The sequence below is a fragment of the Pan paniscus genome, chromosome 5 (genome assembly GCF_029289425.2).
Source record: "Pan paniscus chromosome 5, NHGRI_mPanPan1-v2.0_pri, whole genome shotgun sequence".
In the NCBI taxonomy this organism is placed as follows: Eukaryota; Metazoa; Chordata; class Mammalia; order Primates; family Hominidae; genus Pan; species Pan paniscus.
The window spans coordinates 47,497,173-47,506,567 of record NC_073254.2 but is presented as its reverse complement, the minus strand read 5'-3'; positions in this window follow the sequence as shown (position 1 = coordinate 47,506,567).

Sequence of the window (9,395 nt, the reverse complement as noted above, 5' to 3'; positions counted from 1 at the left end):
ATGGAAGCCAGTGTTTCACTGTGAATACTTGGAAAGTCCCTGGCTGGCTCCAAACAGTAGAATATGGCTGGATTCTAGAGTCTGTTGTCAGAATAATGAGAATTAATAAGGAAGTTCATTTTCAGACTTATCATTAGTTATGAGTTGATGGAGGGTTAAGGAAGCCACAGTAAGAGGAAGAGATTCTAAGGCTAGCTTCTTAGGACACCACCCCATCCCTAAATTTTCAGAAGGGAGAGACAGCAGTGTTATGCGTCTCTGTATCATTCTTTTTTGGAGCCGGGAGAGACAGAAAGGAGAGGGGAGGGGAGGGAAGGGGAGGAAGAGATGAAGAGGGAGAGATGGAGAGGGAGAGATGGAGAAGGAGAGAGGGGGAGGGAGGGAGGGGAGGGAGAGGGGGAGAGAGAGAAGAGAAAGGGAGAGAGAGTGGGGAGAGAGGGAGAATAAGTATAAATCATCAATTAATCTGTGGATGTCTGATTGGCCACCTTCTGGATTATTTCAGACACTGAAATTTGTGAATAATGATAAGCAGGGCCTGGACCAGGAGAGTACTTCAAAAGATAAGGACTTGTACATAGGATGTTAAATTCTGCTAAACAGGTCCTCACAGGCCCACCTTTTACTGCTTCCTCTTGAAATAAGCCTCTTCTGCCCTTCCCTTCCTGTCATTACCACTGTCCTCAATACCACAAAGTGGAGGATTGTGGAAATCCCTTAAGAAAAAGAAAAGAAGCTCATTGTCTACATCAGAAATTCTCCGTAACTCCCATCCTCCCACTTCCTCATGCTGCCTGACTCCCTTCCTTATCACTCTACATCAGTTGGATTGCATCAACATTTGGCCTTTCTTAAACCTCCTACTCTGGTGTCCAGAGGACAGATTTCTGTCCCAAACCAATATAAATGTTACAAGGGGAGTGTTTGATAGACAAAGGACCCCATGTTACTTTTGCAGTTGAAACTAGCCTCTGTATAAGGAATTAAAAGACTATGAGAAGAAAGTAATGATGGAGACGTTATTCTCCCTACTGTCATGGATCAATGGCATCATCTGGGGATTAGGCCAATGGCTGCTTTGAAGGAATATTTCATAAAGTAGACATTATCAGTGAGGAATTTGAGTGTGTGTGTGAGTTGAAATGGAAGTATAGTAAAGTGGTCAGACTCCTTGATGAATCAATGTTTGGTGTAAGGAAAGAGGAAGAGAGAGACAAGATAATATGAAAATCTGATGGCTGATAGAGGTGGAGAGCCAACATCACAGCTCAGGGATGAGTATGATGTATTACTGAATTCTCCCGGTTGGCCTGTGACAGCATTTGTGGTTAGAGAAATGAGAAGTGAAAGAAAAACCCACGCCTAGAGGTACCACATTTGTCAAAAATAATAGAAGAGAAAACCATGCCAGACAGTCTTAGAGAAGATAAAAAGTTATCACATGATTTAAGGGCATTGGGGAGTCCCTGCTTTTTCAGCCACTCCCATCTTATAGTTGTGTCTTAAATTTATCCATTAGAGCTGGGCGCGGTGGCTCACGCCTGTAATCCCAGCACTTTCGGAGGCCGAGGCAGGCGGATCACGAGGTCAGGAGATCGAGACCACAGTGAAACCCGTCTCTACTAAAAATACAAAAAATTAGCTGGGCGCCTATAGTCCCAGCTACTCGAGAGGCTAAGGCAGGAGAATGGTGTGAACCCGGGAGGCAGAGCTTGCAGTGTGCGGAGATCGGGCCACTGCACTCCAGCCTGGGCGACAGAGCGAGACTCCGTCTCAAAAAAAAAAAAAAAAATTATCCATTAGAAAGTTGCTTTGGGTGAATGGAATTTGTTTATTGTTATAACTTCTTAAAATACAATATCCCTTGTCTAGATTCAAGACATATATATCTGAGTCCCATGCAAATACGGGACACTATGGGTACAGTAAATGAACGACCATATGGAAGAGTTACAGGAGCTAAGATGAAACATGAATCATTAAAAACTGAGGATAATTGAAGGAAGTAAGTCCTACAGTGGGGTCTTTACTCTGAATCCTGCCACTAAGTGCTCAATAAAATCGAGTTAAGTAAGTGAGTAAATGAATGAATGATAAATGAATGAATAAGTATGGATTTTGTTTTCAAAGACAGAAAGGATTCACAAAAGCAGAGATTATGAGGTATGAAAAAGGTTTTTTTCTAAGAATAGACCCTCAAACACTCTTAGATTCTTGCTGTTTTCTGAGTACCGCAATGTCAACTGTCTATTCCACTTATTTATACAATGAGTGTTAATTGATAGACATTATGTTCTATTCAGTCAAATAAGCAGCAGGTATATAGATTGAAAGAAAAACGGGGTTTTGACAGTGTTTTCTCTTCTACTTAGTGCAACCTGTGTTATCTAGATATCTTTCACCTAAATCTGTGTTGGATTGAGCCACACTTACAGTTTCTCCTTTTCTTTTTCTTATTTTTAAAGCAAATACATGCTTTTTGTAAGAATTTTAAAGGTTTTATGCCTAATGACTTCAGGTAAAGAGAGGAAAATTATCAAAATAAATTTACAAATTCTAGAAATAGAAAAGCCGTCTTAAAAAGTTATATGAAATCCTTGAGATCTCAACAAATCCTGAATAGCAACAAAAAAAAGTAAAAAGATGAACAAAGTTGAGGAACTCACACTTCCTCGTTTCAAACATATTACAAAGCTACAGTAATCAAAACGATGTGGTACTGGCATAAAAACATACCAATGGAACAGAATAGAGAGCCCAGAAGTAAACCCTCAAGTATATGGTCAAATGGTCTTCCACCAGGGTGCCAAGAGTATACAATGGGGAAAGGACAATCTCTTCAACAAATTGCATTGGGAAAACTGGATATCCACATGGAAAATAATGAAGTTGGATTCTTACCTGGCACCATATGCAAATACAAAAATTAACTCAAAATGGATAAAAGACCTAAATGTAAGAGCTAAAAGTATCAAACTCCTAGAAGTTCTATCAAACATAGAAGAAAACTTTATGACATTAAATTTTGCAATAATTTATTGGATATGACCAAAAACAGGCAACAAAAAATACACAAATCCAACTTCATCAAACTTAAACATTTCTGCACATCAATGAACATAATCAACAGAGTGAAAAACAATATGAAATAAAATATTTGCAAATTATCTTTTCAATAAGAGGTTAATATCCAGAATATATAAGGAGCTTCTAAAACTCAACAGCAGCAACAATGACAAATAGCCTATAAACATCCTCAACAAAATACTAGCAAACTGAATGCAACAGCACATTAAAAGGGCCTTTTATCATGATCATGTGGGTTTTATTCCAAGGATGCAAGATGTTTCAACATATTCAAATCTAAAAATGTGACATACCACTTTAACAGAATGAAGAATACTAACCATATTAATATCTCAATAGACTCTGAAAAAGCATTTGACAAAATTCAACATCCTTTCATGATTTAAAAAAAAAACTCTCAACAGATAAGGAATGCACCTCAACACAATGAAGGTCATATATGACAAACTCATAGCTAACATCATTCTCAATGGTGAAAAGTTGAAATTTTTTTCCTCTAAGACCGGGAACAAGACAAGGAGGTCCACTCTAACCACTTCTATTCAACATAGTACTGAAGTTCTAGCCAGCAATTAGGCAAGAGTAGGAAATAAAAATCATCCAAATTGGAAAGGAAAAATGTAAATTGTCACTGTTTGTAGATGACATGATTATATATATAGAAAACCATAATAACTCCAATTAAAAACTATGAAGTAATAAAGAAATCTAGTTGCAACAGAATACAGATTGTACTGAAAAAAAATAAAGGAATCTTGTAAAGTTGCAGGATACAAAAATCAACATACAAAAATCAGTAGCATCACACTAACAAAGAACTATCTGAAAATGAAACCAATAAAACAATCTCATTTACAATAGCTAAAAATAAGTAAATAAGTAAAATAATACATTTAACAAAGGAGGTGAAAGACCTATATTCTTAAAACTATAAAACACTGATGAAGGAAACTGAAGAAGTCACAAACAAATGGAAAGATATCCTGTGTTTATAGATTATAAGAATCAATATTGTTAAAATGTCTGTACTACCCAAAGTGATCTGCAGATTTGATGCAATCCCTATCAAAATTTCCTTACATTTTTCACAGAAACAGAAAAAAAAATCCTTAAATTCATATGGAACCACAAAAGACCTTGAATAGCCAAAGCAATTGTGAGCAAAAAGAATGAAACTGGAGGCATCATACTATCTGATTTCAAAATATACTAATATACTACAGAGCCATAGTAATCAAAACAACATGGTACTGACATAAAAACAGATGCACTGACAAAATAGAGAGCCCAGAAACAAATCCACACATTCATGGTCAATTGATTTTCAACAAAGATGCCAAGAACCAACAATGGGTAAAGCATAGTCTCTTCAATAAATGGTATTGGGACAACTGAATATCCACATGTAGAAGAATGAAACTAGACTGTCATCTCACACCATATACAAAAATCAACTCAGAATAAAGGCTTACACAGAAGACCTGAAACTGTAAAACTACTAGAAGAAAACATAGAAGAAAAGATCCATGACATTAGTTTGGGCAATAATTTTTTGAAATAATCCCAAAAGCACAGGCAACAAAAGCAAAAATAGACAAATGGGATTATATCAAACTAAAAACCTTCTTTTTCTTACAGCCAAAGAAACAATCAATAGAGTGAAGAGACAACATATGGAATGGGACAAAATATTTGCAAACCATATGCTTGATGAGGGGTATAGGAATCCAAACAACTCAATAGCAAGAAAACAGCCTGATTTTAAAATGAACAAAGGATTTGAAAAGACATTTCTCAAAAGTTGACATACAAATGGCCAATAGGCATATGAAAAAAATGCTCGACATAGCTAATCAGAGAAATGAAAATTAAAACCACAATGAGATACCATCTCACAACTGTTAGAATGACTATCATCAAAAGACAGGTAACAAGTGCTGGCAAGGGTGTGGAGAAAAGGGAACCCTTGTACACTGTTGGTGGGAATGTAAATTATATAGTCATTATGGAAAACAGTATGGAGGCTCCTTAAAAAATTAAAAATAGAACTACCATGTGATCCAGCAATCTCATTTCTGAGCATACACCCAAAGGAAATGAAATCAACACTTCATAGAGATACTTATGCTCCATGTTCATTGCAACATTGTTCACAATAGCTAAGATATGGAAACAACCTAAGTGTGTAACAGATAAATGGATAATGAAAATGTGGTATATACATGCAATGGAATACTATTGAGCCTTAAAAAAGAGGAAGATCCTGTCACTCACAACAAAAATGGATGAACTTGAAGAACATTATGTTAAGTGGATATGCCACAGAAAGACAAATAACACATAATCTCATTTATATGTGAATCCAAAAAAGTTGAACTCATAAAAGTAGTGAATAGAATGGTGGTTATTAGGAGCTGAAAATGCTGCTGGTTGGAAAGATGTTTGTCCCAGGTTACAAAATTTCAGTCAAATAGGAGGAATACGTTCAAGAGGCCTAGTGTACAATGTGGTGAATATAATTAATAACAATGCATTGTATTCTTGCAAATTGCTAAGAGAGTAGGTTTTAAGTGTTCTCACCATAGAAGTATATAATGCATATATTAATTAGATCAATTTAACCATTCCACAATGCATACATATTTTAAACATCATGTTGTACATGATAGATATATATAATTTTTCTTTGTCAATTAAAAAAGCAAATAACTTGGTTTAAAAATGGACAAAGGCCTCCCCCTCTCCCTCCCCCTCCCCTCCCCCTCCCCCCAGTCTCCCTCTGATGCCACCAAAGTTGTGAAAGCCGAGGCTGGACTGTACTGCCGCCATCTCAGCTCACTGCAATCTCCCTGCCTGATTCTCCTGCCTCAGCCTGCAGAGTGCCTGGGATTGCAAGCGCGCGCTGCCACACCTGACTGGTTTTTGCATTTTTTGGTGGAGACAGGGTTTCGCCGTGTTGGCCGGGCTGGTCTCCAGCTCCTGACTGCGAGTGGTCTGCCTGCCTCGGCCTCCTGAGGTGCCGGGATTGCAGACGGAGTCTCGCTCACTCAGTGCTCAACGTTGCCCAGGCTGGAGTGCAGTGGCGTGATCTTGGCTCGCTACAACCTCCACCTCCCAGCCGCCTGCCTTGGGCCTCCCAAAGTGCCGAGATTGCAGCCTCTGCCCGGCCGCCACCTCGTCTGGGAAGTGAGGAGCGTCTCTGGCGCCCATCGTCTGGGATGTCAGGAGCCCCTCTGCCTGCCTGCCCAGTCTGGAAAGTGAGGAGCGTCTCTGCCCGGCCGCCATCCCATCTAGGAAGTGAGGAGCGTCTCTGCCCGGCCGCCCATCGTCTGAGATGTGGGGAGCACCTCTGCCCCGCCGCCACCCCGTCTGGGAGGTGTACCCAACAGCTCATTGAGAACGGGCCATGGTGACGATAGCGGTTTTGTCGAATAGAAAAGGGGGAAATGTGGGGAAAAGAAAGAGAGATCAGGTTGTTACTGTGTCTGTGTAGAAAGAAGTAGACATGGGAGACTCCATTTTGTTCTGTACTAAGAAAAATTCTTCTGCTTTGGGATGCTGTTAATCTATAACCTTACCCCCAACCCCGTGCTCTCTGAATCATGTGCTGTGTCCACTCAGGGTTAAATGGGTTAAGGGCGGTGCAAGATGTGCTTTGTTAAACAGATGCTTGAAGGCAGCATGCTCGTTAAGAGTCATCCCCACTCCCTAATCTCAAGTACCCAGGGACACAAACACTGCGGAAGGCCGCAGGGTCCTCTGTCTAGGAAAACCAGAGACCCTTGTTCACATGTTTATCTGCTGACCTTCTCTCCACTATTGTCCTATGACCCTGCCAAATCCCCCTCTCCAAGAAACACCCAAGAATGATCAATAAATACTAAAAAAAAAAATTTTTAAAATAACCAGAAACATTAAGTACTGAAGACAATTGTACCATAAAAAAAAAATGGACAAAGGACTTGAACAGATAATTCTTCAAATAATATATACAAATAGCCAACAAGTGTATGCAAATATGTGTAACACCATTAATTATTAGAGAAACATGAATCAAACCCACAATGAGATAGATATTATCTCACAGCCATTAAGGTGGCCACTACAAAACCAACCCAACAAAAAAAATAACAAGTGTTAGCGAGGATGTCAAGAACTGGAATCCTGGTGCACTGTTGGCAGGAATGTAAATGGTGCAGCCACCATGGAAAACAGTATGAGATTTCCTAAAAAGTTTACTAATAAAATTATCACATGATTCAGCAATTCCACTTCTAGATACATACCCAAAGGAAACAAAATCAGCATTTAATAGAGATATTTCTGCTTTCATGTACATTACAGCATTATTTACAATAGCCAATGGGTGTTAACAACCCAAAAGTTTATTGACAGATAAATGAATAAAGAAAATGTGATGTGTATATATATATATATATATATATATATATATGTATATATGTATATGCAGTGGAATATTATTCAGTCTTAAAAAAAGAAGAAATCCTGTTACATGGTACAACATGGATGAACATTATGGTAAATGGAATAAGCCAGTCACAAAAAGATAAATACTGTATGATTACACTTATAAGAGATATCTAAAGTCAAAATAATAGAAACAGAGTGGGGGTTTCCAGGAGCTGGGAAGAGCTGACAATAGGGAGTTGTTCCCTGAATATAAAGTTTCATTTTGCATATAAAAAAGTTCTAGAGTTGTCACACAACAATGTGAATATTATTTACCCAACTGAGCTATACACATAAAAGGGTTAAGAGGATAAATCAGATATGGATGAGACTCAAGGTATGATTCATTGTGAGGCAAATTGCTCTCCAGCTGTGAAATCGAATATGCTATTTGCTTCCAAAATATGATGGGACAGGCATAGGATAGAAATTCTTATTCCAAAAGGAAGAAATGGGAGAGAAGAAAGGTGTACCAGGTCCTGAGCAAGTCAAGTTTCCAGAATAATCTTTTTGAATCAAGGTTATGCCCTCCAGGCACACTGGGGAGGTGGCCTCTGCCTCATGGCTTTGTGCAGCCCTGCCGTCATAGTTGCTCCCTTTGGTGGCCCTACCTCTGAGGCAGCTGTGTGCCCGAGGCTCTCCCAGGCTGAAATTGTATACCAGTGGTTCAGTTGGTCTAGGGCCTCAGGGGTGGCCTTACCCTACTGCTTCGCTGGGCATTGTGCAGTGCAATCTCTCCATGGTGGCCCTGCACATGGTGGCTTTCTGCCTATGCTCTGTGGCTTTCCAGAGCATCCTTTGAAATCTAGGTGGAGGTTACCATGCCCCCACAGCTTTTCAGAGCACAGCACACACTAAACCAGGATCTGTTGGAGCCATACCTGGGGTAGCCTAGGAGCCCTGTGATGGAGTATGGAGAGCAGAGCCTCGGGTGGCCCATGATAGTGAGTGCTGAAGCCCCACAAGTACCTGCAGCCCCTTCTTTGAAATCATTCTGTCCCTCATGCCCTTGTATTCCGCACCTCGGATAGGAGTGGCAGCCCTGATCTGAAATGTCTTTGGGTCATTCTTTCATTGCCTTGATGAATAGCACCCAGATTCCACTGAGATGGTTGATCCATACTAATTTCCTCATCCGATGGTTACATAGACACACCATTGGTGTTCTCTCCTGAACACGCTTTCTTAGTTTTCACAATATGGATAGGCTGAGAAGTTTCTTAATCTTTAAGTTCTGCTTCCTTTTGAATTAAAATTCTATCTGGTGCCATCCCCTGATCTCAGCGGCAGGGGCTGACAAGCTTGAATCCAGAGGGTGAACTAGAGGAGGCGGGGGGCATCTTCTCTCCTGCCCTGGTGAGGAGCTGCAGCAAGCTCCCGGTGCCTCTCCTCCCTGATCCACGGGTCACCGCAGCCCATGTGATCCAGGGAAGTTGGGGTGTCCCCCCTCACCCCACACCTGGCTGGCCTGGACGCGAGGTCCCCTCAGCCCCTCAGGGTTCCAGCGCCACTTGTGTAGGTCCATCTGCAGTGGGCCACGTGTGCGCATTGGGCGGGGGACCACACCAGCATCTAGTTTTCAGCAGAAACTTATTGAGTGAGGAAGAGCTAAAGGTAAATGAGAAAGGGTGATTAGTTAGCCAGGGCCACCATAACAAGATACCACAGGCTGGGTGGCTTAAATTTAAACTTATTTTCTCAGAGTCTGGAAGTCCAAGATCAAGTTGCCAGCAAGGTAGGTTCCATTCTGAGGCCTCTCTCACTGGCCTAGAGATGACTGCCTTCTCACTGTGTCCCCACAGGGCCTCTGTGCATTTGCTCTCCTGGTGTCTCTTCCT